This window comes from Calidris pugnax, unplaced genomic scaffold (genome assembly GCF_001431845.1).
Source record: "Calidris pugnax isolate Ruff unplaced genomic scaffold, ASM143184v1 scaffold27, whole genome shotgun sequence".
NCBI lineage: Eukaryota > Metazoa > Chordata > Aves > Charadriiformes > Scolopacidae > Calidris > Calidris pugnax.
In genome coordinates this window covers 20,030,837-20,037,974 of record NW_015090893.1, presented here as the reverse complement: position 1 = coordinate 20,037,974, position 7,138 = coordinate 20,030,837, and positions in this window count along the sequence as shown.

Sequence of the window (7,138 nt, the reverse complement as noted above, 5' to 3'; positions counted from 1 at the left end):
CTCCCGCTCCGCCCCGAAGTGGTGGGGCTCCCCAAACGCCTCCCTCCCCTCTCCCCCTCGGAAAATCGCGTTCCGCACCTTAGGAACCCCCCGGGCACCTGGGACCCCCCACGAAATCCGGGAAACGCCGAGCGTATTTTTCGGACTCTCCCGGGACGCACGCGGTTTCGCCGGGGAAGCCGCGAAAGACAAAGACGCCGCCGCGCATGCGCAGCAATGAATCCGGAGCCGCGCGGTTACCACGGCAATTACGTCCAGCCCGGCGACGTCGCGCATGCGCAGCAATGAATCCGGAGCCGCGCGGTCGCCATGGCAAGTATGGGCAGCCCGGCAGACGCCGCGCATGTGCAGTACCTGAATTTGACCACCGGGTGGCGCCAGCGCAGTAACCAATTCGAAGCCGCGCGGTTGCCATGGCAAGTATGGGCAGCCCTGCGGCGCCGCGCACGTGCAGTACCTGAATTTGACCACCAGGTGGCGCCAGCGCAGCAACCAATTCGAAGCCGCGCGGTTGCCATGGCGAGTATGGGCAGCCCGGACGAATTTTTACGACACCCCCCCCGAAGTTTTGGGGCTCCCCACACACCTCCCTCCCCTCTCCCCCTCGGAAAATCGCGTTCCCCATATTAGGAACCCCCCTGGGAACGTAGGACACCCCTCCCCTTGAACCCCAGGACCCACCCAGAAACTTGGGGACCCCTCCCAATTCATGCAACATCCGTCCCCGAATTCCTAGGAACACCCCCCCTGCCCCGCCTCCTTCCAAACATCACCCCCTGGATGCCCGGATCCCCTTCTCCTTGGGAACCCCTGGGAAATTGGGGACACACACACACACACACACCCCTCCCCTGCATTTTTCGGACCCTCCCAAGTCACATGCGGCTATTCGGGGGAGCATTTATGAGGGGAGCAGCTGCAGACTCCTACAGACTCCTATGAACCCCTACAGACCCTTACGAACCCCTACAAATCCCTGCAGACACCTGCAGATCCCTCCAGGCCCCTGCAGACCCCTAGAGACCTCTATGGACCCCTGCAGAAAACTGAAGACCCCTATGGAACCCTACAGACCCCTGCAAACCCCTGCAGAACCTCGCAGACCCCTACAGACCCCTGCAGACCCGTACAAAACCCTCCAGGCCCCTGCAGATCCCTACACACCCCTACGGTTGCCTGCAGATGCCTACACACACCTACAAACACCTATGAACCCCTGCAGATCCCTAAAGACCCCTACAATCCCCTGCAGACCCCCACAGAACCCTACGAAACCCTGTAGACACCAGCAGACTTTTGCAGACCCCTAGAGACCCCTCCAGGCCCTTGCAGACCCCACCAGACCCCTAAGGACCCCAGCAGACTCCTAGAGACCCCTTCAGACCCCTACGAAACCCTCCAGATACCTGCAGATCCCTACAGACCTCTACAGACCCCTATGGACCCCTACGGACCCCTTCGAAACTCTACTGACCCCTTCAGACACCTACGGACCCCTGCTAACCACTACAAACCCCTGCAGACCCTTGCAGATCCCTATGGACCCTTACGGACCCCTACAGATGCCTGCAGACCCCTGCAGACACCTACGGACCCCTACGGACACCTGTAGAAACCTGAAGACCCCTATGGAACCCTACGGACCCCTGCAGACCCCTTACAAATCCCTACAGATGCCAGCAAACCCCAGCAGACTCCTACGGAACCCAGCAGACCCCAGCAGAACCCTGCGGACCCCTGCAGACTCCTATGGACACCTACGGGCCCCTGCAGACCCCTTACAAATCCCTACAGATGCCAGCAAACCCCAGCAGACTCCTACGGAACCCAGCAGACCCCAGCAGAACCCTGCGGACCCCTGCAGACTCCTATGGACACCTACGGACCCCTGCAGACCCCTACAGATGCCTACACACACCTACAAACACCTACAAACCCCTGCAGACCCCCGCAAACCCCTCCAGACACCCTATGAAACTCTACAAATCCCTGCAGACCCCTGGGGATCCCTACAGAGCCCTGCAGACCCCTGCAGACTCCTAGAGACACCTTCAGACCCCTACGAAATCCTACAGACCCCTGCAGACCGCTACAAACCACTATGGACCCCTGCGGACCCCTACAGACCCCTATGGACCCCTGCAGAACCCTACAGACCCCTACTGACCCATGCAGACCACTACAGACCCCTATGAAACCCTCCAGGCCCCTGCAGACCCCTACAGAACCCTACAAACCCCTGCAGACCCCTACTACCCCTACAGACCCCTGCAGACCCCTACAAACCCCTACAGACCCTTGCAGACCCCTACGAACCCCTACAGACCCCTGCAGACGCTTATGAACATCTGCAGACCCCTTCAGACCCCTAAAAAACCTTCCAGGACCCTGCAGAACCCTACAGACGCCTACACACACCTACAAACACCTACAAACCCCTGCAGACCCCTACAGACCCCTGCAGACCGCTACAAACCACTATGGACCCCTGCGGACCCCTACAGACCCCTATGGACCCCTGCAGAACCCTACAGACCCCTACTGACCCATGCAGACCACTACAGACCCCTATGAAACCCTCCAGGCCCCTGCAGACCCCTACAGAACCCTACAAACCCCTGCAGACCCCTACTACCCCTACAGACCCCTGCAGACCCCTACTACCCCTACAGACCCCTGCAGACCCCTACAAACCCCTACAGACCCTTGCAGACCCCTACGAACCCCTACAGACCCCTGCAGACGCTTATGAACATCTGCAGACCCCTTCAGACCCCTAAAAAACCTTCCAGGACCCTGCAGAACCCTACAGACGCCTACACACACCTACAAACACCTACAAACCCCTGCAGATCCCTACAGACCCCTACGAAACCCTCCAGAATCCTACAAACCCCTACAGACACCTGCAGACCCCTGCAGATCCCTACAGCCCCCTGTAGAACCCTGCACACCCCTACGAATCCCTACAGAGCCCTACAGACCCCTGCACACCCCTACAAATGCCTACAGAGCCCTGCAGCACAGAATGGAGCACACCCCTACAAACCCCTACAGAGCCATACAGACCCCTGCAAGCCCACGCAGACCCATGCAGACCCCTACGGACCCCTCCAGGCCCCTGCAGACCCCTACAAAACCCTCCAGACACCTGCAGATCCCTACAGACCCCTGAAGCCCCCTGCTGACCCTTACAGACCCCTGAAGCCCCCTGCAGACCTCTACAGTCTTCTAAAGACCCCTACGCACCCCTAGGGACCCCTGCAGACCCCTGTAGACCCCTACGAACCCCTGCAGACCCCTACAAACACCTACAGACCCCTGTACAAACCTGAAGACCCCTACAGACCCCTACGGAACCCTACAGACCCCAAAAGACCCCTGTAGACCCCTAAACACCCCTGCAGACCCCTGCAGACCCCTACACAACCCCTACGGGCTTTTTGGGCAGCACTTTATGGCCGAAGGAGTAGATCTGCGCATTCAACCCTTTATGTTCCTTAGCTAAGATTTCACAGGTTAGCAGGCTATTTGTCACTTACCCAGAATCTGTTGGGGCAAGGAGTCTCTCAGCCTCGAGGAGTAGATCCTTAAGCGAGCGTCCTCACCACAGGGGAGATCCTGGCCTGCAGCCGCTGCCATCCAGGAGAGCTCCAAGGACTCTGAGGCTGTCTCCTAATTACAGAGGAAGATAATTGACCTAGACTTATATTCTCCTGGGAACAAAATATCTAGGTCTCCACTCCAGGGGGTGTTTTGGCTACGTTGCCAGCCATCCCCCAAAGTCCCGGTGCAACTTATCCCAATGGATGTTGTGATGGCCATGGTGGCCGTGGCCCGAGTAGGAGTTGGGGGTGGGGTAGGGAGGGGGAAGAAGAGGGGAAAAAATAGGGAGAGCACAGTGCCACACACCCCCCCCCCGTGACTTTAGTCAATTCATCTTACCTTCACAGAGTGGTGGTGCGGTCACCTCTTGCCTCTGGGCCATAAATAGGATACTGATAGTTGTTTGCGCTCAGAGACTCATGGTTCTCACACAAACACCTCCTTTTCCAACAGATACAAGTGCAGTTTCGGGGTTTTCATCGAGATGTATTTCAAAACGACAAACATTCTGTTCAGTATCAAGACAAAAGCCTTGGGCTTTGGTGGTGTCGCTCTCACAAAGAAATCCTTGTTGTTCCCGTACAACACACACAGTAACCTCCACAGTCTGCCCTTTGTTCCCATTCCATGGGGCCCACGCTCCGTGTTCTAAGGGATAGAGAACAGTTCCATTGGGATTTAATCCTACTGCAATGGTTGGGTATATGGTGCGTACCGAAGCATCGCAGGATGATCTGTCTGCAATCTCAGTCTACGCCAGGGACATGCTGTAAGAATAATTTCACAAGTTTTCCCATTTATAGGCCAGCCTTTACTCTGTGCAGCAAAGTGCTTCTTTACCTGTGTGGCCTTAATTTTGATGTAGCCATTCAATACCATTCCTAATCTAAGGTGACTCCTCATTCTAGTTAGCTCATCTACCTTCCGATTCCGCTTTGTGGCTGGTCGATTATCCTTAGCATGAGCTTTAACCCATCCAATCTTAAAAGGTGTTTTCCTGGCTATAGCTAGCAATAATTGCCAGTCTTTGCTTCTCCAAACTGGGGATTGGTTTACTTCCAAGTTTAAGGTTTCCCACTGACAGAGCCACTGTGTGGCACCGGCCCATACAGCATAAGAGTCTGCATCTATAATTTTTGCTCCATTCTGTGCTGCCAAAACGACTGCTCTTATTTCTCCTACTTGTGCCTTCACCTTCCTCTAGTACTTGTTTGCCAGAGGGAATATCTAACGCGACAGCGTTATAGTGCCATTTACCACTTCTTACTCTTTTTGCAGAAGCATCTGTAAACCCAAGGTTTTCTGTTGGGCTATTCTCAGTGAGAGGCGGTGCATCCAGAACGGGTGAAGGTTGAAAAGGTTGCTGTAATGCCAAAGGTTCTGTGTTTACAGGCATCTGCCATTTGGAAACCTTAAGAGTCCATCCTTCGGTTAACTCTCTATTTTCTGCAGCTCCTGTCAGATCAGCAGACCATTTTCTGACGGTAGGTTTCTGTGCAGCTCCTTCTGGGGAGCAGTTCCCTTGAGGATCGCTTCTTGTAAATTAAAGGGTCCTCTCGTTGGCACAGGTTGTCCCTGATGGATTTTCTCAACTTGTTTACCTGCTCAGGGACTAAAGACAAAAAGGCTTTTTTCCCATTCAGAGGACCCTTGTTCTGCCTCTTTAAACGCAATTGAGCTAAACAATAGAGGGTCTTTTCGGTCCATCAGGGCCAGCTTGGAACAGATTAGTGTTCCTAAAAGCCCCATTGGGCTATGATGGGGTGGCGGAGGTGTCCTGGTCCCAGTGACTGCGATGTTTTCAATTCTTCTACCAGAGTTTTTACTGCCTCGCTGTGTTCTGATCTCCACTCCCAGGATTTACCTTTCCGTAAAAGGGAGCCTAATATGTGTGAGAAACGGGCTGAGTTTGGCTTCCTAAAGTTCCCATTAATTGTTGCAATTCTTTCCTTGATTGGGGCATTTGCAGTTCTTCAATTTTCCTTAAAGTATCTGGGGGGATCAGGGCACTGCCTGCTCTCCAGCAAGTACACCCGTGGAATCCCCAGACCCCAGTGGACCCCTACTCACGGCAGCTCCTGGTGCAGGCAGGAGACCTTCGCTGCCCAGAGGCTTCTCTCTCTGCTCCCTCCCCAGCCAGAGACGCTCGGCACAGCCCTGTCCCAGCCCCACTGTCTGCTCCTAAGCCTGCCCCAGCCCCCCTACACGATTCAGGAAGGTCTCACAAATTCAGGGAGGGATCCCCAGGTGTCTGGGGGGGATCTCCATAAGGGGATCCAGCCATCCTCGGCCCAGCCCATCATCACCTCACGGCTCCCACCTGGGCTGCCCCAGCCCCAGCTGGAGCTCGCTAGCAAGAGGGGCCATGGCCACAGCCCCACAGCACGTCCACCCCTGCCCTAAAATACAGGACAGAGGGACCTGGAGATGTGGGGCACGGAGCCAGAAAATGGGGTGTGGGGGACAAGAGGGGTGCAGGGAGCAGGACAGTCCCACAGAGAGAGGAAAGACCGGGAAAAGAACGGGGACAAAGAGACACCCCCAACACCTACGGATCCCTGCAGAACACTGCAGACTCCTATGGACCCCTAGGGATGCCTGGAGTACCCTACAGACACCTGAAGACCCTGTAGACCCGTGCAAACACCTGCAGACCCCTAGGGATGCCTGGAGTACCCTACAGACACCTGAAGACCCTGTAGACCCGTGCAAACACCTGCAGACCCCTAGGGATGCCTGGAGTACCCTACAGACCCCTACGGACGCCTACGAACCCCTGTGAACCCCTGCAGACTGCTACGAACCCCTGTGGACCACTACTAACCCCTGCCAACCACTGCAGACCCCTGCAGACCCGTACAGAACCCCATGAACCCCTGCAGAACCCTAAAGATGACTACATACCACTACAGACCCCTGCAGACACCTATAGATGCCTGCAGACCCCTAAAGACCCCTACAGTCCCCTGCAGACCCCTATGGACCCCTGCAGGCCCCTACATACCCCCACGAACCCCTGCAGATCCCTACTAAACCCTGCAGAGCCCTACACACCCCTGCAGACACCTTACAGACCCCTACACACTCCTGCAGAGCCCTGCAGATGCCTACAGACCCCTGCAAACCCCTATAGACCCCTGCAGACCCAAGGGACCTTTACAGAACCCTGCAGATGCCTACAGACTCCTGCAGAGCCCTACGAACCCCTACAGACCCCTGCATATACTTGTAGACACCTCCATACCCCTGCAGACCCCTATGAACCTCTGCAGACCCCTGAAGACACCTGCATGACCCCTGCAGACGCCTTACAGACCCCTACACACCCCTGCAGAGCCCTATGAAACCCTGCAGCTGCCTACAGACCCCTGCAGAACTCTGCAGACCCCTACACACCCCTGCAGATGCCTACAGAACCCCTGCAGACCCCTGTAGACCATTGCAGACACCTGCAGACCTCTGGGGGGGGGGGACCCTGGGGGGGGCCGGGCATGGAAGGGGGGGAGCACCCTTGGTGGGGGGGAAGGGGGGG